Source organism: Mustela nivalis (genome assembly GCF_964662115.1).
Source record: "Mustela nivalis genome assembly, chromosome: 16".
In the NCBI taxonomy this organism is placed as follows: Eukaryota; Metazoa; Chordata; class Mammalia; order Carnivora; family Mustelidae; genus Mustela; species Mustela nivalis.
Window position 1 is genome coordinate 24471855 of NC_139035.1, and position 24754 is coordinate 24496608.

Below are 24754 nucleotides of genomic sequence, written 5' to 3' on the forward strand. Positions count from 1 at the left end.
CTGTGCCCCAGGAAGCTGACTTCTGTGGTTCCATCACAGGGACTCCCTGGCCCCGAGGTTTCCCATTGGAATTGAACAACAGGATGGGGGAAGCGGAAGTGACCACCTGGGGGGGAGCTGGACAAGGAGATTTTCCTCTTGCACTCATGGTTTTTATTTAGCAAGGAGTTGAGGTGGTAAAACACATCATACAAGGACAATGTGAAGGAATGAAGGCTACTTAGAGAAGAGAAGCTGAGGAGAAAAGGAGGTTCATTCTGTGCCACACCAGAGGGCAGCTCGAGAGCCATGAGTGGAGGAGGCAAGGAATAGGCTTCAACTGATGATGGAGACAGCGGCTGACGCTTGTTTCCATCTGCCTATTGGTGGGATGAGCTTCTTACCGAGTGATGAATGCCTCGTCCTGAATGGGATTAAGTTGAAGTTAAATGCTTGCTGGTCACTGACTATAAAAAGACTTCCTGCATTGTGCTGTAAATTGGGCTGACGAAAGTCACATCATATTCTATTTCCTTTAGTTCCAGCCCAGTGATTCTATGATTTTCCTCTTGCCTCAACACAGGAACAGAGGTGGGTGGATGATGGCCACAAGGCTAAAAGCAGCAGCTGTCCAGATTCTTGGCCTTTCATTCCAGGTATGTTCTAGAGGGACTCAACAGCACAAAGAACAAAAAAATAAACGCTTTGTAGGTCAGAAGTTGAATAATCTTATTTGTTTCTATTCCTCTGCTATGGTCATCTTTGTCTTCTTTAAATAATACTCTACTTCTGTCAGTTGAGATTAACAGCATGAGTTTGATTGGTCAACCATGTGCGGAAAACGTAGAAGAGAGAACAAATGTGCTTTGATTCCCTAGTGGTTCTACCAGCTAGGGAATTTCAAAGATTTCTTTTTAAATCTCAATTGAAGATGGGATGAAGGAAATGTGCTGTGATGAAAGCATGTCTGGAACATAGAAAGGTGTCAAATGAGAAATTTCTTAATGGGGGCAGAAAAGAATCTCTCTCTTTGGCCTGAAGGGTGTTAAAAAGATACATGCTTATCTAGAACCCCAGTATCTTGAAGGAATTCAGGTTTTTCTGCTTTGTTCTTCCATTTGATAAATCAGACATAATATTTATAAATTGATTTTAAGTTTATAGACTCTTTTATGTGCATTATCTAATTTTATCTTGTGAGGCAGTTGTGGTAAGTAATACTTTTCCCATTGACCAGATGAGCAAACTAAGACTTGGAGATGCAGTGTTTCCTGTCCAAGGCCATGCAGGTCCTAGGTGGATAAGCTGGACTTTGAACTTTAACCTTACAGTCTCACTATCACATCATAATGAGAGGTTAGATTGTAAACCAGCACGTATTGTGTATTTTTCTCTTATGTCAGACTTTGCACTAAGCACTTTACATGGGTTACAGCACTCCATTTTCCAGATTTGGAAGCTGAGAATGTTTTCTCTAGCTTCTAGAGCTACCAAAACATAGACTACAATTGAATCTCAAGATTGTTACAGGCTTACAATATCTTTGACAATAGGATGAAAAAAATGTCAGTAGCATTTAACATGGGAGGATGTGCATGTCTGGGTGAACGCAGAGAATGTGGGTGCCAAGAGCCCACCCAGAGCTCCACACTGCATCTCTAACTGCCTCCTGGTCATCTCCCTTCGGTTATATTCCTGGAAACTGAAATGCTCCCTCTTAAACTAAATTCCAAGTCTCCTTCCTAGCACTGTGCCTCCTTTTGCACTCTCTATCTTGTCCCAGTACCGTGACTTCGGCTCAACTCATATAGGGTGTGTCAGTATTGAAGACTTCTAGACTGGACTTCAACAAGACTGCTCATGGCCATTCCAGCCTTTCAGTTCCCCCACTACTGTGCCTTAGATCAGACCCACACAACCTGACTTTGGCGGTGTCTGTCTGAGACTTTCCACTCCTCTTCTATTCCTACAGATTATCTCAAGTTATATTGTCCAGAAACATTGGTTTTATCCAATTGTTCCCTTTCTCTAAAATCTTCATCCTCTTTCTGTTACAGTCATTCCTTCCTCTGATGCTAACTGAGCAACTGCTAAGTGCCAAGCACTATTCTACTTGCTGGGCATCCCCGAGTGAACAAAGCAGTTACAGAACCACTTAAAAGCACACGCTCTTCAGCCAAAATTCAATGTCATCTATACTTTGGCGTAACTCATTTTTCTGGCCTTTTTGGTATTTCTGCACATCTGTGGGTGATAACCCACATTCCTTGTTGTCCAGTCATACTGAGCACTCTCAGTGTCCTTTCTTCATGCCTAGTTGTGTGGTTACCATCACCTGGAGCTCTGCTCCCCTGTCCAGATTTCTTGTGACCCAGCTCACCTACATCTCATCCCTGAATTCTTTCCAGATCTAGTCAGAATTCAGATCTAGTCCAGATCTTAGTCGTACTGTGAACACAGTGTTTTCGCATGTTATGGTTATTATCACCACCTGCATTCTTTGTACCTTTGTACCCCCCACCCTCCCACACACTGAGGTCTTTGAGTAGAGGGACGTCTTGCCTGTGTTTGTGTTCTCAGCCCTTGGCTCAGTCCCTGGCTCATAGTAGGCACCTGATAAATATTAACCACTTTGAAATGTTATAGTTCTTTTTTTTTTAAAAAATATTTTATTTATTTGACAGAGAGAGAGTGAGATTACAAGTAGGCAGGAGAGGGCGGGAAGCAATCTCCCTGCTTAGCAGAGAGCCTGATACGGGGCTCGATCCCAGGACCCTGGGATAACGACCGGAGCCGAAGGTGGAGGCTTAACCCACTGAGCCACCCAGGTGCCCCATGAAATGTTATAGTTCTTGATAGCACTCCCACCATCATCTACCACCCCCTTTTCAAAGATCCTTAACAGCTGAGTTACACAAATGTATCTTGCGCACGATTGTACAAGTTCAGGAAGGCACTTTTAGCCTCTAGGTGGCAGTGTTACTGTGCTCAAAGGGAGGGAGTTGCTCTGTTGGCCAGGAAATTGTATCAGTCCGCTAGGATACCTGCCTTCCTGTCTCCTCTTCCTCCCTCCGTCTTTTCATCCTCCCTTTTACCCTCACTTTCTCCTTTCTTCTCCCCGCCCCCTCGTCCCGCCTCTGTTTCTCTTCCTCTATTAACTCTCTTCACAGATTTTTTAAAAACACCAAAACATAATTGTAAGCCCTGAGGAAAACCTACAAGGCTGGCTGGAGACCATGCCTTCTCCCTCATACCCTTCGTGTAGAATTGTAAATTTTAATGTTTCTAATAGATCCCGTTCAAACTTTGGAGGTGTGGGGATTATGATCTTCAGAGAAGGGGAGATAGGAACCAGTTGCTTTTAGCAGAAGCCAAGTAAATAATTCAAAATGGCCTCATGGCCCATCTGCCTATCTATCTCTACTCCTGGACCTATCTTTCTGGGTGTCGGGGCTCAGCCTCGAGCACTTGGCTTTGGGGCGCAGGGCTGAAAACTGACTTGTCGACCAGGTTTAGGGAGGGGATGAGAGGCTGCATCAACAGGGGATGTTTTCATTCCACTCAGGAGGAGGAGGGTGGCTAAGTTTGCTGGGAGCCCACTACGAGGAGAGAGGGATGGAGAGGGCGGCAGGGCCAAGCAGGGTGGACACAGCGGGCTCCCACAAAGGCAGGGGAATGCAGTCGGGTTTTGCTCTCTGGTAACAAATCTAAATTTCCACCTGCCTATTTTTCCAGAATGCCCACTGCTCTAACAATTCAGCATTTTAAAGGAAGATGGTGGAGGAGGGAATTGGTAATTTAAGCATGAAAAATGTCATTTTGCCTCAGAGCAAACTGCCTTTCTTTGCCCTGACTCCTTTTGTGTGGTTTGGATTTAGGCATATCTGGAAGATCATTTGCCCAATACTAATAGGAAGGCTCACTGTGCTCGTTTGTTATGAGATGTAATGGGACCTCCTCTCACTGTGAGAGCAGCAGCCCCCTAGCACTGCTGGTTTCTATTTTTCTGTCACCAAGAGAAACTCTCTATTTCTCTCTCTCTCTCTCTCTCTCTCACACACACACACACACACACACACACACACACACACTCATAAAACAAAGAACTCCTGGATTTCTACTCACACATTTCTCTTTGAGACAAAATGCATTCATCCTCCTCCAAATTCCATACTCGTATTCTGTCCCTGCCTTGGGTTCAAGGTCATTTGATTTGGAAGGGAGGTCTTTTCACTTGCATGTGGCTAATTAATCAGACCCTTTCCTCCTGCCAAATTTCTCAATATCTTTGCTTTCTAAACAGGAGCCGTGTTTTCCATTCTTTTCTCCTTCAAGAAGCACGTGTTTATGACCCTCACTTTTGGGGGCCATGCATTTATCCTTCAGTTCTAAAGAATTCACTGTAGGTTTTTATCATTTTTTAAAAAATTTTGGATATAACTCTAAGAGGTTTAGAGCCTTACTTGAATTTTCTATCTCCTTATATATAAACATGTTCCCTTGGAGAAATCTTTTTTTCTTTTTCCCTATATTGCCCCAAATTGTTTCATCAGTGTCATTGAGCTCTGCCACCTCTGGGTGTTTTGAGGCCCATGTGTGAGTTGCCCTGTTCTCCTGAAACCAGTGAGAGCCTTGAAGTGCTGGCTGTTGGATTCCCAGCAGATTCTGCCAGTTGTCTGTTGGAGAGTAAACATCTCTCCCCTCTATGCTTTAAATATGGGGGGAGAATGAATAGAAGCATCTGTCAGCTGGATCTGGAATATGGTCAAAGCCTTTATAGTCCCCCAAAGCTCCTTGAACAAAATATTACCTTGCTTTTCTTTTTCTTGCCTTCTCAGATGGTTTCTCAATGAGGCTCAAACTGCCTTATGCCTCGGCCATGGCTGGTACCCCCTGTGACTCATTGTTGAATTTCTCTTGCTGTTGTAGGGATCCTTGCAATTTGACTGGTGCTCCAGAGCCTCAAAAAAAATGTAAGAAAACTCCCCACCCAGCTCAGTGACGTTTGCACAGCTTGACTGTTGTGCTTCTCTGATAAAGGCTTTTCTAACAATTTTTTAAAAATTGGCTGTAATGGAGGTGCCTGGGTGGCTCAGTCAGTTAAGTGTCTGCCTTAGCCTCAGGTCATGATCCCAGAGTCCTGGGATTGAGTCCTGCATCAGGCTCCTTTCTCAGCAGGGAGCCTGCTTCCTCCTCTCTCTTTCTTCCCCTTGCTTCTCCCCCCCCCCATCTGCTCATGATCTCTCTCACTCTCTCTCTTTCAAATAAAAAAAATTTTCTATGATGGAAACTGAGGCTCTTCAGGAGAAGTGATGGTTCAAAAGGTACCCAACGTGTGGCAGAGCGAGAGACATCATACGGCTCAGTAGTTGAGAGTATGGGTTTGCAAGTTGGCCTGTGTGGCGTCAGGAAAGTTTCTCAGCCTCTCTAGGCCTCCTTTCTTTATGTAAAATAGGCATAGTCATCATACCTCAAAAAGTTATTCTGAGGATCACGTGAGATAACACAGGCAAAGTTCTTAACCCAGTGCCTAACTAAACCAAGTGCTCAGAGAATGTCATCTGTAATGTACAATTAAAATGATGAATCATAAGGCTGGAAGGTACCTCAATGATCATCTACCCACTCCTTCCTCTTACAGCTGAGCATGAGGCACTCAGGAGCGTCCACAGTCACGCCACCAGTGGAAGCCGACAGCTTCTGTTAGAAGGCAGGTCTCCTGACTCCTCACCCAGCTTGCTTTTTCCCTCAGTTGCAGACCCTAGACCTCCCATCCTGTTTTGATGATGGTAGTAGGTCGTGACACAGTAGTTACAATTACAGTCACTCATTCAGTAAATATTTATTGAGCAAACGTAGTGACAAGAGCACACAGATCCTATACAGAGCAATCCTGCTGTCTTTTAGGGGAAATAAAATATGCACCAATAACTAAAATTCAGAGCACTGTAAGTAGTCATTAAATAAGGATTCACAAAAGTGCCATGGAAGGCAGAGAAAAGAGGCCCCATAAAGCTGAATGGTAGGGTAACAGTGAGCACATAGTGGGGTCTTGTTATGTGCTAGGTGTGACGGGGCATACACAATGTGAGAGCAGGAATGGTCTCTGATGTATCTTTGCATACCCAGCACCTAGAATAGTGCAAGCGTGTGATAGGTAGGCATCAGATATTCCTAGGGAGAATGAGTGACTGGGGTTTTATCTTCTTTTGTTAGTCTAGAGGTCATCATGAGGACTATTTGGCAGCACCCGCACCCCTGTCTCTGTTTCTCCTTCTTCTGCTGCTTGTTGCTTTCTTGTTCTGTGCCTGGGGGGGCCCACAGCAGGGCAGCACTCCTCAGAAGTTAGACCTGCGGTGGGCACTATAATTGCTCTGCCTTAGGGAGGACTGTACTCCAAAATATCTGACGTCTCCCCAGGGGCCCCTCCCTCCTTTCCACCAAAGCCCTTGTGTCCTGCACCCCATGCCCACTGTGCTCAGGACTACGCTAATCTGATCAGTGATTCCATTTTGTCATGTTATTGCCCAGCTTGGCTGCTCCGTTAGGAAGCAAGCTGAGAGGTGTGATCTGATTTCTAGTGGGTTCTGCTACTTTGGCTGCAGGATTGAGATGAACTGTGTGGGTAGATTTATTCCTCAAATAACCTTCCCTAGAAATTTGTGTTGGCTGACTTTGTGGAAAAAATGGGTATCATCAGTGTTATTGATCTGACCTTTTCCCCTCTCCTGGTGGGCAGTGTCTATGCCCTCACTGCTCCATTCTCTTGGGTGCAGCGAGACAATTTAGAACCATTTCTAGGAAACCCACTCTTCCCTTTGGCATTTTGGAGAAAGAAAAACATTTTTTTTGGAAGTATAATCAACATACCATATTATATTAGTTTCATGTGTATAACATGAAAAAAGATTTTTGACATGAGCACAAAATAATGGTGTTGCAATGCCCCAGACACAACTCTGGTTGTGTGGTACACTGGGGTGCATGGAAAATACTTTGGTGGAGTAATGTGGGCTTTTATTTCTAATGGAGGTTCCTTGTCTGCTGGGAATCCAGCTAACTGGCTGGGCTTTTCAGTGATTTGTGGGTGGTATAGGAAGGGGAACATTCTGATTTTTCTTTTATTCTGCAATGAGAGAGGAATGCAGGCTCAGAGAATTTTCTTTTCACTCTAGTACTTAGGTTACTACTCTCGGGGGCACTGTGTGCTCCTCATGTGGGAGGTTTGGGGAAGCAGAAAGTGCAGGGAAGTGTCAGGCTTGGGTAGCATAATCAGTTATAAAAAGAATAACCCTTATATTGTTTTGGATTTTTATCATGAGATTGTACATGTTTATTAGAGAAAAAAAATTTGGCAGTCAGATTAAACAAAATCAAGAAAGAATCATTAAAACACCGAAGCAAGGCTAACAGCTTACAGATGTTTAGCTTTCCAGACTTAGCATGTCCAGCTTTCAGGGTCAGAGGATAGAAGTGGCATAACTCCTTCTCCATCAACAATTAAAAATAACCAGGGCTGGGGCTGGGTTAGTCAAAAGAACATGCAGCTCCTGATCTCAGGGTTGTGAGTTCAAGCCCCACATTGGATGTAGAGATATCCTTAAAAATAAAATCTTAAAAAAAATAACTAGGGCTCCTTTATGTGAACTGAAGTTAATAATGAAAATATCTTGCCTTTAGATACCATATTATGTTTATAAAACATTTAAGATATATCATCTTATTTAATCTTTAATGATCTTCTCATTTAGGTTGTGAATGCTCTCATTTGTAATTTAAAAAGAATCCAAAACTGAGATTCAGAAAGGTATAGTGACTTCCTCCAATTAAATAACATCTATGTGGCAGAGTTGGGACTTGAACTGAGGTCTTTGGTTTTCAGAACTAAAGTGTAATTTACCAGGTTCCAGCCACCTTATCATTTTATGGGAGCCCTGTGTATCAATCAGTGATTGGTCAGTTACAGTAATGCTCTATAATGAACCAAAATTCAGTAGCTCACAACAAGTCTTCATGCTCTCACCCGTGGGTCCACAGATAGACTGAAGTTAGCTCATCTAGCCAGGCCTCAACTGGGTGGTCTTGTTTCAGGTTTCAGGCAGGCTGGATCCAGCTGGATCCATTTATTTCATGTGTATTTATTCTTTTATTCTGAAGACCAGATAGAAGAGGATGCTCTTCTCATGGCCAGTCCCTGGAATACGAGATCTATGATGAACCACATAAGCACATAGGGAAAGTCCCTCTTCCCACCATACCTGGGGAAGTTCCATTGGCTGGAGCAAGTCACGTGGCCACACCCATGCAATGAAGAAGGGTATACTACCTAATGGGAGGGGAAGGGGAGTAAATAATGATATAAGCCATCACAATCTGGTTTTTAATTCATTGTTTTGTGCATGGCAAATATATTTACTCCCATATCAGTACCCTTCAGTGTTGTCCAGTCAGTATCAGGCTTGATGTCTAAGATCTTGAAATTAAAGCAAATCTTGATATGGCTTCTATTCACTTACAAAATAAAGAGACAAATTATTTGCTTTCCAACCACCTGATATAAATATTAATAGGGACAGAATAACTGAAATAAATACTCTTAATTGCAAAAGGGAAGAGAGGCACCTGGGTGATGCAGACAGTTAAGCCACCAACTCTTGGTTTTGGCTCAGATCATGATCTCAGGGATATGGGATCCAGCCCTGCATTGGGCTTTCCTGAGGGTGGAGTCTGCTTGGCATCCGCTCCCTTCACCCCCTCTGCCCTTCCCCCTGCCCTCTCTCTCTCTCTCTCATAAAATGAATAAATAAAATATGAAAAGAAGTAAGAATGGTAGCAGATTGCAGTCACTGACTCCAGCCATTCTGAAACCTAGCTGTGTATAGTATAACCAGATTTCCTTATTGTCTAGGTATAAAGTCTTCTTTCACAAAGACCAGGGACTGGCAACTGTACAGGGCCAGATACTAAATATTTTAGGCTTTGCAGACCATTTATGTGTTGCAATATCTCAATTTTGTATTATGGCAAAAGCATCAGTAGACAATATAAAAATATACAGGTAGGGTTGTGTTCCAGTAAAATTTTATTTAAATTGGGTGATATAGGGTTTAATCTCTGGGCCATGCTTCACTGACCCCTTGGACTAGGCGGCCCTAGATCGCTCTGGGGTACAGCTCACTGATCCATTGTTCTTCATGTCTTTGGCTCCAGTGTTTTTCAGCACCAAGCATGGCCACTTCTGAAGAGAACTTTAAAGAGTAAGCCTTTGTTTCTGGATCAGCAACTTTTTCAAACTGCTTTCTGCTTATAGAAATCTGGCAGCCAGAGATCTTTTTACATGTCAGACAGTTATTGTCTCAGGTTGATGGCATTTTACCAATACAGGTATATCAAAATTTTTATGAGTTTCCTACATTTGATTTCAGTCAACTCCGTGTTTGTTACATCTAGGATTCATTTTGAGAGAAATCTTTCTCTTAAGACTTAATTTTGGCTACCTAGGATTTATCAGGCCTCTGCGGGATCATGCCTTTTATATTTCTAGGAGCATTTTGTCCAGCTGAAAAGTACTGATAGGCACCACTTCAGTCCTTTCAAAAGAAGTTGTGACAAAGGATGTGACAATCACATGTTGATTTGGTCTTTGTCCTGAGGCTGATAATATGGTAAGATAAAGATAGTTTAACTTTTCAAACCTACAAGTCTTGGAATTTCTGGGCTTTCTATATTTTCTCTCAGTATTGCTTGCATACTGGTCAGCTTCCTCTACAAACAACTTTGTCTTGCAATACCTTATCTATCTAACAATCAAATTGCCTTATCAGCATTCTGCCTGGACACTTTCTTGTCCAGTGCTTCAAGTTATTAGGCAGATTTCTGTCCTCCACGTTACCACAGATGAGTTTGGCCAAGTGCATCGTCACTACATAATATGAGTGGCATGTTTCCAGCTTTCTAGAACGCTTTCCTCATCATCTGCTGCCTAATCACCAAACCGTAGTCACATATTTTAGGTTCTCGTTATGACAGTACTCCACTTCTGATAACCAATTTCTCTGTTGGCCAGCTATTGCTGCAATAATGCTTTGTCATAAACTAGCCCAAAACTCATGACTTGCGAACACAAGCACTTAATCTCACCTTTGAAGGTCTGCTGTTGGATTGCCATCCTGAGTTCAGCAAGGGGTCTTGTTTCAGTTTGCATGTAATTGGGATTGGGTCCAGGCTGTTCAGGGTTCAGGTTTTTTTCATAGGAGTTTGCTTTCAGTTCAGGATTACGTTGGGCATAAGCCCCTCTTATAGCATATCAGTATAGCACTCTAAGTTGAATCACACAACACACTTAAAGCTTGTGCTTATTTCATATTTACTGATTTTCCAGTGGACAGAGCAAATTATGTGCCAAGCCTAAGGTTAGCGGAGCAGGGAAGTATACACTGTCCTCAGTGGAGAGGGGAAGGAAGTGAGCTTTTCGCTGAGTAACAATCAAATGATCATAGTAGGATTCCCTTTCAAGATAACTGATGTTTAAAAGACAAGGAAAAGAAGTAGATGTTTATCCAATTCCTTACTCAAGGCATCTGGTTTTTCGATTTCCTCCTCACCACAACTTTGTGACCAAATTCTAGCCAATGAGATGCCAGTGATGTGTGCTACTTCTGGATTTACCCGTAAAATAAATGGACGTGCTCTCCCACCACTTCTTCCACCTATGCTGGAACGTGACAGGGGCCGTCAGGGAGCCACTTGGATCCCCAAAATGGAAGCCATGTGTTGGTGAGGGCCGGCTGCCTTCCTACTCCTGGATTGTTATGTGGAAGAGAAACTTTGATCTTGTTTAAATCATGTTTTTTCTATCTTTGTTACAGCAACTTAGAGTGTACACAATACTTTGTCTAGATTTTTACACAATAGAGGGAAAGCTGTGTTTAAACCACTGCTTTTTGGGTGTCTTTGTTAAAGGAACTTACTTTGTTCCTTCACAGAGATTATACTGCTACTAGTGATGGTTGTTGAAGGGATTAAGTGAGATAGCATAAAAAAAGAAGGAACCTAGCAGACTTTCTGAATAAATGGCACTTGTAATGATAATTATAATAGTAATAATATACTATGTTAGTAGTATAATTGATACAAAACATAAGCATTAATGTAATATAGGACAGTCAATTCAATTAAATTCATAGAATATGATAATACTTATTATAATTATTATTGATCAAGTACTGGCCATATTCAGTGTAGGTTAGCTAGCTCTCTTGAACTATCAATCTTAGTCCCTGGGAGCTCCTCTTTTTTCTGCCTCCAACCCCCGCAATGTAGTAGTAGTTACTTCTGTCATCTCCTTCAGTTGTGGCCCACTCAGATTTCAACTAGTATGTTCATAAATAATCCTGAGAAGAGTGAAGAGTTAGAGGTGTTTGAGTGGGAGATCTCAGGCCTTGAGCAATATGTGTTGAGTGTGGTTGGGGTATTTAACTGGTTTCCAAAATAAAGGAGAAATGTTAAATATTCTGTTCTGTTGGCACCACATTTTCTGGACTTTTAAAATACAGCTCACTCCCTGCCAGACCCCTCTCAAATGCATGTAGGTGGTTCAAAGAAAATTCATCACCATTTCTGGAAAAACAGCCTTACATTTAATAGCCCATGGACAGAAGATCAATAATGTTCTCTATTCAGAGGAAGAATAGTATATTTTCATTACATATTCAGGTTTATAGGGAGATGTCATGAGACTGGCAAAAAGAGTGGCTCTGGTGTCTCAAAGAAGAACCATTCTTCCTTCCTTCAGCGAGCACTTACTGAGCACTCCCACAAACCAGGGGCTTCATTGGGGATACAGAAATGAGTGGGACATGTTTCCTATCTATGAAGAGCTCACTATCTAGCAGTTGCGAGAAGGCAGTATATATAATGCTTAAGAGAGTGGGCCATGAGAGTCCGTCTAATTGGCTTCAAGCCCTGACTTTGATGCTTAGTAGCCTTATGACCTTGCGCAATTTATTTCAAAGATTTGTGCCTCTGTTGCTTCTTCTGTCATATAGAGATAATAAGAGTTAATGTACTTCATAGGGTGGTTGTAAGTATTAAATAAGTTCATACAGCTAAAGCATTTAGAACACTGCCTGGCACATAGTAAGTACCTCTTTTGTGTGGCCATATTATCCACTGAGCTATAGGCTCTGTGAGATCAGAGTATCTTCTCTGCTTTGCTCACTGCTGTGTCTTTGGGAGTTGGACTTAGGACTTGGTACCAGCAGGCATTCAGTATATATTTGACTGAACTTGTAAATACTCAATAAATATTTTTTTTGTGTGTGTGTGTGTGTGTGTGAGTGTGTGTTTTAAAGATTTTCTTTATTTATTGGACAGAGAGAGTGGGAGAGCACAAGCAGGCAGAGCAGCAGAGGGAGAGGGAGAAGCAGGCTCCCCACTGAGCATGGAGCCTGATGTGGGCCTGATCCTAGGACCCCAGGATCATGACCTGAGCCAAAGGCAGTTGCTTAACCAACTGAGCCACCTAGGCTCCCCAATAAATATTTGTTGAATGAATAGTTGATTGGCATAATCTTTTTTTCCTTGCAGACCCTCTGCCTTCCATAGAAAGGGTAGTATTTACTGAACACTTAATATCTTCCAAACTCAACGTTAATGGATGATTTAGTCCTTTACAAACTTTATGAGTTTGCTGACATCACATTTTACAGATGGGGAAACTGAGGTTCCAAAGGATAAAGTAACTGGTGGGAAGTCATACAGATGCTAATTGACGGATTCAGAATTGAATACTGTGTGTTCAGGTGTTTGTGCTGTTGAACTGCTGCCCTGTCCCTCCCCCCTCAGCCCTATGTGTGCTGGCAGAGTGGATAGGATGGGGTGGTGTCTATAGGTGACCTGACACCTTTAATCCTTGGCCAGTGATGTATATATAACAAGATGGCATATAGTGTCAGAAAACTGTACTTAATTAAATTAATCTAGGACTTCCATCTCCAGGAACCAATGGCTGAAAGAACCATGACCCCATTTGTGTCTGCATAGATGGCCAAGCTGATGGCTCCATCAGCACGCTAGCGTGCACCAACTGTGTTTCCTTTGCAGGTGCCATCTGCAGCATGCCTAGGGAGCTGGGCATTATGGGAAAGAAAACACACAGAAACCTGCATTTGACATCTTGGCTGGTGTGTACTCGTCACATGGTTTATCAGTTCAGAACTGGAGAGCGAGATTTGGCTCTTGAGTGCTGAACGGCTCATTGACTAGGCTGCTCCTGTCTTCCTTCATGTTCAGGAAACAGAAGATGCAGTTGAACTTTGAGCTAATGGGTCCGTTCCATTCATTATTTTCCCAGAACACCATTTTATCATGGAAGCTCCTAAGTGTTTGACAAAGAATAAAGCATCTCATTAGTGCCTAGGAGGTTATGAGGTAGGCAGATGGTTACTGTTTTCTTCTTTTCTTGGGCAGAAGCACAAATGTCTCAGAGAGTGTGAAAGAAGCGTAAATTCTGGGGGCTCAGCAAGCCAGTGAGATAACCCCTTTCCCTGTTTCCTTTCTTACCCTTTGCTAAATGTAAAATAAAACCTTTTCTACCCTCCTGCTGTCAAGTTGGTATTTATATGCAGTATAGTCATAAAAGGACAAGAGTTCCTAGATATACTTTGATATACATTCTTGGCTTAGCAGCTACCCTCAGCCCTATGTGTGCTGGCAGAGTGGATAGGATGGGGTGGTGTCTATAGGTGACCTGACACCTTTAATCCTTGGCCAGTGATGTATATATAACAAGATGGCATATAGTGTCAGAAAACTGTACTTAATTAAATTAATCTAGGACTTCCATCTCCAGGAACCAATGGCTGAAAGAACCATGACCCCATTTGTTAATAATATCCCTCCCGTTGAATGGGAAATAAGAATAATCACAATAATAGTAACCACTATGGAAATAAGAAGTAATATTTACTGAATGCTTCTCTATGCCTACATAGAGCTAAGTGCTTTGCATGCATTATCTAATTTAGTCATCAAAACAATCTTATGAGGTTTTCATGTAACAAAAATTAAGCACCTGCTATATGCTCTTTAGTATTTTAGGCATTTGGGATAGATCAGTGAACAAAACAGCAGGAGAGAATAAACAATAGACATAACAAATGAGTTTGGTGATAAGTGCTATGCAAAAAAAAAAAAAAAGTAGAACAGAGAAAGGTATATTGGAATAAGCAGAGGGACAGTTTTCGATTTTAAATAGAATGGTCATGTTGGATCAAAGACTTGACATAAGTGAAAGAGTGAGCGGTACAGAGAGCTGGAGGGGAGGGCACCTCTAGCAGAGGCCAGAGATGAGAATCTGCTGGGTACTTTCAAGGAATGAGGGTGGGTGGGTGGGTGGAGGGCAGAGCACTAGGAAGTGAATGGGGGGAGTAGAAGATGGTGTGGGAGAGGTGACGGAGGGCACAGATAGTGTGAGAATGCAATGAGGAGCCATTGGAGACTGTGAGCAAAAGAATGTTATGCTATGACTTATTCTGGCTGTTGGGGTGGGTTCTTAGTTAATCATTCCTGTTTTACAGTTGAGGAAATGGGGATGTAGATGGGCTTGGTAACCTGTCCAGGGTGACAGAGCTCGTAAGTGGAAGGAAGAACAGGACATACCCCCCAAGTCTGCCTGACCTCAAATCCCATGCCTTTAATGACTGGACTGTCTTATCTGTTAATATGATCAAAACCACTTTTTCTTGCAAACAGGTAATTTTCTTTTAATTCTCATGTCTTCTCTCTGCTACATCTGTCCCTCCTCTCCTTGCCTAGCCATTTTGGGCTATGGTAATTTTTGGTTCAGTCTTGTAAAAGGCTTTAATCTCTTGCTATTAATGCATCCCCTTGTCTATTTTTTTAATTAAATTTTTTAAAATTTATTTATTTGACAGAGATCACAAGTAGATGGAGAGGCAGGCAGAGAGAGAGAGCCTGATGCGGGACTCAATCCCAGGACCCTGAGATCATGACCTGAGCCGATGGCAGCGGCTTAACCCACTGAGCCACCCAGGCGCCCCAATTAAAATTTTTTTTTTTTAATATTGCAGTTGGCATACAACATTATATTAGTTTGATGTATGGCATAGTGATTTGACAATTCTATACTCAGTTTTCACCATGGTGGGTGTAGTTACCATTACCTGGTTTTTAAAATGTGCCAATTCATCTGATACTAAGAATTCCATGAAATTCCATTGCTTTCTTTTGTTATCTCACTAAGGGAGTAGTGAGTGTGTGCCCACTTTGGGACTAGAAGAATGATTCCAGGCATTGGACACTTAACATCCTCTTCAGTAGCCTGGGGAGTTGATGGCAGAGGGATCATAGCCACTCAGTGGGAAATTGGGGCTCTGTTTCATTCCTTTTCCTGGAACTAGCACTTCTGTCTCAGTAGGGGCCCCTTTAATGAATCAATTAAGGAGAGTATTATTATTGGAAGCTGTTTTCAGCCCAATTAAGACCTTGCGACATGTCAGTTGGGATAATAAAAGTGAGTTAAGTCTCAATTTTTCTTTATTAGGGTGTTTATTAGAAGATTGAAATGTTCATTAGGTGGAGTAAAGTGATACAGTCATCTTTCGCTCATCAGAAGCACAATGGGACCTGTGTTGCACTCAAGGTTAAGGTGGCAGCCTCTTCTTTATACATAGAGCTGAGTTCTAACTCTGCTCCTGTTGCAGGTCAAAATAAATGTGTGAGGTTCACACTCAGTGTAGAGAAGTTTCCTTTACTTCATGTGATCATGGGGAAACTAAACACGTCTGCATGCTTAGGAGTAAGATAGTGGGTCAATATTTGGAATATCAATGAACCAAATGTTAGGTTTGGGAGGGTGGAAGCTCATGTCAGACCCTGGGATTAGCTCAGAGACTAAAATCACAGATTTTATAAACTTTGTAAATTTTGGATCTAAAATTTTTCAATTATAGAGAAAAATATGAGAAGTAAATTGTTAACAGTTCTCTACCCTCCCAGCCTTATCAAATTTTAACATTTCTCCTATATTTGCTTCCATTTTTTGCTTAACATTATGGATATAGTTGAAGCCTCTTATGTAATCCTCCCTACGCCACTTCCTGCCCCCACCTCATTCTCAAGAGTTAACTACTCTCCTGAATTTGGTATTTATCTGCCCTTACCGGTTTTTATACCATTTTTCTACATACCACATGCATGCATTCCTAGCAGTGCAAGGTATTGCTTGCTCCCAAGCTTTGTATAAATTTTAGCATATAGTATATATATGTCTGCAACTTCCTTTATTTATGCAGTATTTTATTTTTGAGATTTTTCCATGTTGACATAATCAGGTTTAATTTATTTTCTTTCTTGTACACATATTTGCCTCAATATGTCCATTCGCCTGTTGAACTTTCAAGATATTTTCAGTTTTTCCTGATTACAAACAATACCGCAGTAAACCTCCCTATATATGTTTTCTTGTATACACTTGCAAGAATTTCTCTAGGCTGGGGTTTCTCAAACTTAAAAAAGGAAGTGTTTTATGTTGCATTTTATGTTGCAATGTGGTAACATACGTATTTGCATAATCGTACACACACACTACAAGTAAAAGTTTTATGAAAACAATACATCCTTATATCAATGAAGCATTGTGATATATACATGGATATCTATCCTTTTGTCATAGCCTATCCTTTCTAATTTATTATTCCTTTTCCTACTCTATGTATGTGCGCATATGCATGTGTGTGCTTGGACATGTGCACACATGCATATGCGTGTCTTACAAAATTGATTCCGTGACGGAGAATGGGTCACAGAATGCAGTTTGGAAAACACTGGTCTGTGATACATTACCAAGAAGTGAGACTTTTGGTCATCTTGGACTTTACCTAGATATTGATAACTTGTTCTGCTAAGTGATATACTCTTTATTTTAAATTTTCTGGGTGTTTTGCTTTAGGTGTGTTCCTTTGAAGCAATAACAGATATATTTAAAACAAATTTCAATATGTTTTATTTGATGTTTTGTTGAAAATTTAATCTGTATACACATATAGTGGTATATTTGGACTTATTTCAATATTTTTGTTTTGTGTTTTTATCATCTTTCCCCCTTCTTTTATTTTTTCCCTTCTGGCCTTCTGTGGATTGATCAATTTTCTGTATTTCCACCACAGACCTCTTACATTTCTTCTGTTGGCTTGGAAGATAAAGACTGTGGTATTACTTTTTTAAATTGGTAGCTTTCCCTGCCCTTTAGAAAATACACTTTGATTATAAGTATTTATAAATAATTTCAAGTTGCTAAGTAATTTTTTCCTTTTTTTGAACACAATGTGGACCTAGTGCTCTTTTCCAATGGGTACAACTCTTACATTCCCATCTCATTATTGTTTAAAGTGTGATTTTACCTGTTTTGTTTTATTATTTAAACAGAAAAATGTTATCAATGTTTTTGGCCAGTAGCTAATTAAATTTATTGGCTTAAATGGTTTCCTGTGCTGCCATGATTCTCTTCTGTATTCATTTCTCTTTTTGCTGAAGTACATCCTTTTGTGTATCTTTTAGTAAGGAGATTTAGATAATATATTTTTTGCCTTTTTGTGACTAAACTTGCTTTTGTTTTGTTCCCACTCTTGAACAGTATCTTAACTGGGTCTGTAATTCTAGGCTAACATTTTTTTCCTCAACTTTTCAAAGACATAACCCCATTGTCATCTATCTTCTTTGTTGCTTGGAAAAGTCTTCTGTCATTCCAAATGTCATTCCTTTGTAGGCAATCTGGCTTTTCTTCTTGTAGCTTTGAAGTATTTTTCTCTTTTCTCCCTGATGTTGTCAGGCTTACTAGTGTCAGATATGGATTTATCTTTATTTTTCTTGTTTAGCAGTCAGAGGGCAGTCTTGACTTGGTGATTCTTGTATTACTCATTTTGGAAAATTCTTGGTTCTTATCTCTTCTGGAACAGCATTAGAAATCTCTCATTCCAGGAGTGCTTGGTAGCTCAGTCGGTTAAGCATCCAGGTCTTGATTTTGGCTTGGGTCATGATCTCAGGGTAATGAGATCCAGCCCCCGTGTTGGGCTCTGTGCTCAGCAGGGAGTCTGCTTGAGATTCTCTCTTTCTCCTTCTGTCCCCGGCCCTGGCTCATGCACTTTCTCTCTCTAAAATAAAAAAATACCCCCCCCCTTTTTTTTAAAGAAAGAAATCTCTTGTTCCATTCTCTATATTTATTAGCTGCTTTTAAATTTAATTTTTATTGCCAGAGCAAGTCTAGTTAATATCTGTCACCACACAAAGTTACAAATTCTTTTTTCTTGTTATGAGAAGTTTTACTTTTTTAGAAATTTTCAAATACAGGGGTGCCTGTGTGGCTCAGTGGGTTAAGCCTCTGCCTTTGGCTCAGGTCATGATCTCAGGGTCCTGGGATCGAGTCCCGCATCGGGCTCTCTGCTCAGCGGGGAGCCTGCTCCCCCACCCCCGCCTACCTCTCTGCCTACTTGTGATCTCTCTCTCTCTCTGTCAAATAAATAAATGAAATATTTAAAAAATTTTTCAAATACACAGTTCAGTATTATTAGCTGTAGTCACAATGTCACACTACATCTCCAGAAGTTATTTATAACTGGAAGTTTATGCCTTTTGATTCTTTCATCCATTTCTCTGTCTCCCCCACCCCCCGCCAACTGCTTCTGGCAACAAGAAGTTTGTTCTATGAATTCTTCTATGAATTCTTCTTCTTCTTCTTTTTTTTTTTTTAGTTTCCACATGTAAGTAACATCATACAGTATTTGTCATCCATGCTGTCATAAATGACAGGATTTCTTTCTTTTTTATAGCTGAATAATATTTCATTTTATGTATATACCACATTTCTTCATCCATTTATCTATTGATGGACATTTAGGCTGTTTCTGTATTTTGGCTAACGTAAATAATGCAATGAAAATGGGGGTGCATATATTTTCAAAGTGGGGTTTTCATTTTCTTCACATAAATACCCAGAAGTGGAATTGTTTCCACGAGTGGTTGCACCAATTTACATTCCAACCAACAGTGCACAAGTGTTCCTTTTTCTCCATATCTTTACCAAAAATTGTTGTTTCTTGTCTTTTTGATAATGGCCATTCTAATGGTGATATCTTCTTGTGGTTTTGATTTGCATTTCCCCAATGATGAGTGATGTTGAACATTTTCTCATGTACCTATTGGCCAGTATGTAGGTTTTCTTTGGAAATCTGTCTCTACAGATCCTCTGTCCATTTTTTTTTTTTAAAGCTGTACAAAGTTCTTTTTTTGGTTTGTTTTGTTTTTTTAAAAGATCTTATTTATTTATTTGACACAGTTCACAAGTAGGCAGAGAGGCAGGCAGAAAGGGCGGGGGGAGGCAGGCTCTCCGCTGAGCAGAGAGCCTGATGCGGGGCTTGATCTCATTACCCTGGGATCATGACCTGAGCCAAAGGCAGAGGCTTAACCCACTGAGCTACCCAGGCACCCCCCTCTATCCTTTTTAAAAATCATATTACTTATTTGCTATTGAGTTGTATGAGTCTTTATATAAATTGGATATTAACCCCTCATCATATATATGATTTGCAAATATTTTCTTCCACTCATAGGTTGAGTGTTTTTTTTGCTTTGTTAAAGGTTTCTTTTTGCTGTGTAGAAGCTTTTTAGTTTGATGTAATCCCACTTGGTTATTTTTGTTTTTGTTGCCTTTACTTTTGGTGTCAAATCCAGAAAATCATTACTGTCAAGACTGATGTAGCTTAGTGCTTATATTTTCTTGTAAGAATTTTATGGTTTCAGGTCTTATGGTCATGTCTTTAATCTGTTTCGATTTATTTTTTGTGTATGATATGAGGTCCAGTTTCACTCTTTTGCATGTCTGCCCAATTTTCCCAACACCACTTATTGACGGCATTATCCTCTTCCTATTGTGTATTCTTGCTTCCTTTGTCATAAATCAATTGACCATATGTGCATGGGTTTATTTCTGGGTTCCTTATTCTGTTTCATTAATCTATGTGTTTGTTTTTATGCCAATATCATATTGTTTTTATTATTATGCTTTATAATACAGTTTGAAAGCAGGAAACATGATGTCTCTAGCTTTGTTGTTCTTTCTCAAGATTGCTTTGGCTTTTTGGAGTCTTTTGTAGTTCCCTATTAACTTTAGGATTCAAATTATTGCTTACTATTTTAATATCATGCTCATTCCATTTGTGAAATTCTGGTGTGGGCTTTACATTTCTTCTGAATGATCTGGCCTGAGAGCTTCATGGTTCTCTTGGCTCATCTAGGTTGGTTTAGTCATGTGAACTCTGTAGTCTGGCATGAGTCTGAATCTCTTGAGTAACCACTTAATGGCTATGAAATCTTGGGTAAATTACATGAGTTCTACGCTTTAGTTATGTCATGTATAAAATGGAGATACTAAATGAATTGGTCACAAGAGTTTATGTATGGATTAAGTGAGATAATGTCTATGAAGTTCTTAGTTTACTTTCTTGACATGGTGAGCACTCACTAAAAATAAATGATGGCTAAAAATAAAATAAATAAATGATGGTTATAATAACTATTCTTCCATTTACAGATGACCCTGAACATAGCTGGATGAGAAGAATCCTGGAGAACTGTTATGAATGCAAGATGGGGACAAGCAGGGGGAAATTGTGAGGAAATCAACAGAGTGAGGAAAATTTAGGGAAAAGATCAGAAAGTAACAAAGTGTTTCCCTCTGATTCATTTGTCTCCTTAATTTTACTGATTCCCCTAACATGAACAGCTTTTTCATATTCCAAATGTAGCCGTTAATAGGAAAAAAAAAATAAAAACATTCTAGTTCTATTGGGCCAAAACCTGGAGCAGCTGGGGACAGTGGAAAGAACACCGTTCTTGGTAATGGAAGATCTGGGTTTGAACTTGGCTCTACTTCTTTGAATCAGTCATGCTTCATGCCACTTCCTAAAGCTTCATTTTCCTTCTCTGTAAAATGTAAATGGTAGTCCTGCTTCTTAGGGCCCTACTGAAGATTAAATGAGATCATGTGTGGGTAAATGCAGGATACCTAATAAATACTCAATGATTCTTTTTAAAAAAGAGAAAGTCAAAGAGATTTGATAACTTGTGCCCAAAGCACTGCCTCCCTGGGTCTCAACTTCAACTTGTATTTGTGTAACTCCACCTGCAGGCTGGCTCCCCTCCACTTTTCCAAGATTCCTGCAGGCAGGAAGCAATATAGCGATGTTGTAATTTGATAAAGAAGTATGGTGGAAAAGCTGGAGCCCCATTTCACATCAGTATGGTGGATACTGCCCTGTGGAAAAATGGTGCCACAACAGGTTTTGTGTGTCCAGAGATGGGAGTGATCCGTGGACGTCCTGAAGACTTGGAGTCAGAGTGTCTGCGCTTTAAGTATGTGGCATATCCAGTTTTCTCCCTCTCTGAGTTTTTTCTCCCCCATTGTCAAACTCTACTTGGAGGCTTCCCAATACTGTTACTTACAGGATCTTTTCCCTCCTTGCCCATACTGCCTTCTATATTAGCGTTTTTCTAGTTTCTCTTCTAAGTCTCCTATTTCATTTCCTTTGCATTGAAGAGTATGCACAGGGTTGGCAGAAGGGATAGATCCTTATCAACACCCAGGAAAGGACTCTTTCATGGTCTTTGAATAGGGAGAAAGCCAAGTTCTTATTCAAATGTTTTTTCTCCTTCCACTTTATTCCAGATTCAAGTGTGTTTTCACTGCAGTGTCTGGTGTTATTTCCCAAGGGAGTTCTGTGATCCTAATTCAACCACAGCCCAAGCCCTAAATTATCAGAATCTTGAACACAAATTTTCTCTAACTGTAAACAGGACATGCTACATATACCACTAAGAGGGATGCTAGGGATGAGGCATCAACAGTTCAAAGTTTGGACACCATTTTGAAAGTGGATAGTTGAAGGATACAATAGTAGAAACTAAAGCCTTCACATCAATTGACGCAAGAGACAAATTGTCAAAATAAGTGCTTCCCCAAATTAGTGATATATCAGAATATTCTGGGGAACTAGTTTTAACTTCAGATTCCTGGTCCCTACTTCATATGTCCTGAATCAGAATTACTGTGCGTGGGGCCTGGTATTTGGAATAAAATAGGGGCATTGAGTAAGGCACAGGTGATTTGGAGGCATCCTGTAGTTGAGAAATACAGGACTAAGTGATCCTGGTATCTGTCAAAGTGTTATACTGAATCAGAAGTCTCACGGAGTCTTTATTATTATTATTCTTTAAATTCAATTAGCCAACATACAGTACATCATTAGTATCAGATGTAACGTTCCACAATTTATCAGTTGTGTGTAATACCCAGTGCTCATCACATCATGTGCCTACTTAACGCCCATCATAGAGTCTTATTTTTTTTATTTTAAAGATTTTTTATTTATTTGACAGAGAAAGATTACAAGTGGGCAGAGAGGCAAGCAGAGAGAGAGAGAGGAGGAAGCAGGCTCCCTGCAGAGCAGAGAGCCCAATGTGGGACTCAATCCCAGGGCCCTGAGATCATGACCCGAGCTGAAGGCTGAGGCTTCCCCACTGAGCCACCCAGGTGCCCCCATAGAGTCTTATTTTAAAAATATTTTTGTCAAAAAAAAAATTTTTGTCCTCTTTCATTTTGGCCAAAGGAGGGGTGAGTTTGTTCATGTAATATCCTCATGGTTCTCCAAAAGACAAAGATCTTAATTCTCTAATTCACTAAGAACCTTCCCAAAAACTAATGTAAAAAATCTCAATCCATGCAAAGCTACGCAAGTCATAAGTAGAATCAGGCTCTCACCCTAACAGAGGAGGGGAAAGCCCATTGTTTGATGAGGGTAGGAAAATGGATGATAAATTTATTTCATACAGTTACAGCAATTATCCTCAACCTGGCTGAATATTAGAAACATTCTGCAGAGCAATTAAGTCAGAATCACTGGGGGTGGTGCCTAGGTATTGGTATGTTTTTCAAGAGCACCCCCAGGTGATTCTAATTGTAACTGGGCTGAGAACCCCTGCATTAGAGAAAGACACCGGCTCTCAGGGGAAAGGATAGAAAGGCAGGTTGTTAGAGCAACACAAGTGAATCTCCCTGGCTAAGAATAGCAGTTCCTTTCTCATTTAAACAATCAAGGTGGGTGAGCTTATTCTCTGGAAACTCTGAGAGGACTAGGCAGGGACTGAGAGGCAGTAGAAATGAAACAGGACATGATTTGCACTTTAATTTGGAAGAAAGCTAGAAATGCTGGATGAGCTCTTTCTAATGCCCTAACATGTGTCCCTGTCCTTATTTACACCCAACATCCCCCAAATTACTAAGTTAATGACTCTGAAGTTTAAACCTAACCTCCAAGAATCGAAAATGGGACAATATTTATATAATAATTACACTGTGAACCTCTTTTGATGAGGCTAACCTATGAAGCAGGCCAACTGTGGGAAATCTGTTACTTTTTTTTTTTTTTTAAATTCGTGCAAAAAGCTTGTTTGTTTCCATTTGGCCCACGCATGGGAGAGGGTGCAGGGTGGTCACACAGCTGCCCAGCGGGGACAGGGAGAGGCTCGGGCAGAAGCCCTGGCTCCGGGAAAGAGACTCCCCTCCCCCGCCCCGAGGCTGCTGGGCTCTGGGGCTCCTAGCCGTGCTGGAAGGGGGCCTCTGGAGGAGAAACCCGCCCACGCAGGCGGAAGAGGGGTCAGGTGTGGGTCATCTTCCTGATGAGCAGCACCTGCTCGTGCCTTCCGGAAGTCGGCGGCTCGGGGCCTGCAGGTCCAGAGGATCTGGTTCAGTCCTGCCCCGGGGCCGCGCTTGCTCCGGCCTGCAGGGTGTGACCCATGCCCTCGGGAGCCACCTCGTCGCTGCGGTCGAGTGGAAGCCCTGAGACAGGTGGGTGCGAGGCCCGCAGGTGCTGGGAGCGGGCGGTGGGGCCCTTCCGGTGAGCCCGGGAGCTCGTGGTCTATGGCGACGAGGCGGAAGCTCAAGACGCTCTGCTGGCTGCTCGCGGGGGGCAGAGGATGGCGGAGAAGGGGGTTCTGGAGGCTGAGCCTGGGGAAGAGGTTGGAGGCTGGTGGGAGGCGGGAAGAAGGGGCGTCCCTGGGTCGGTGCCGTCCAAACTCTGGAGGAGCCAGAGACAGGTCCAGTGGACCAGCAGCTGCTGCCTTAACCTTTCCTTTTAGGAAAAAAAGTAAGGAAGCTAAGCAAAGTATGGAAGGCAGGGATAAGAGCAGGGTTGGGGTCTATTGAAATACATTTCTGGTCCAAGATGGAGCCGCTCCTGCCCAGGGTGCCATCTCAGCAGATAGGAATTTCGTAACTTTCTTGTTCCTATAAATGCTCTGCGTAACTGGAAACGCTGTGTATCCAGCAGTCAGTCCCCAAATGCCGAGCCAACTCTGGGGCTTCTCATCCCAAACAAGATTGACTGTGTGGCCCCAGCCAGTCGAGTATTTTTTTTTATATGCCTATTTTTCTCTTCCTTTTAAATTTTTGATCCCATAAAAGCTTCTTTTCCTTCCACCTCCGATTTTGCAGTTCTCTTAAAGGAGACTTCACTTCGGCAAGTGTTAAAGTTTGTTTGTATCACCTGAATTGTTTCCTCCTCTTTTAACAGTTTTTGTCCATGAAGAGTGGGATCTGAAGCTGGCTACGAATGGTCTTGGGGACAAGACATACAGGCAAGGCGCCCCCTGAACGCTTTGGGTTCACTGTTCTCTCCTTCTTGTTACCAAGACAGGGCTGTGG

At 41.5% G+C, this 24754-nt stretch overlaps 1 long non-coding RNA gene across 1 annotated transcript; it reads left to right on the plus strand.

Moving 5' to 3' along the window:
- The first annotated feature begins 560 nt into the window (after positions 1 to 560).
- On the plus strand, positions 561 to 24754 carry LOC309850198. The gene is made up of 3 exons (XR_014304129.1): positions 561 to 635; positions 20588 to 23899; positions 24624 to 24754. It is a non-coding gene; the product is annotated as an uncharacterized lncRNA (long non-coding RNA).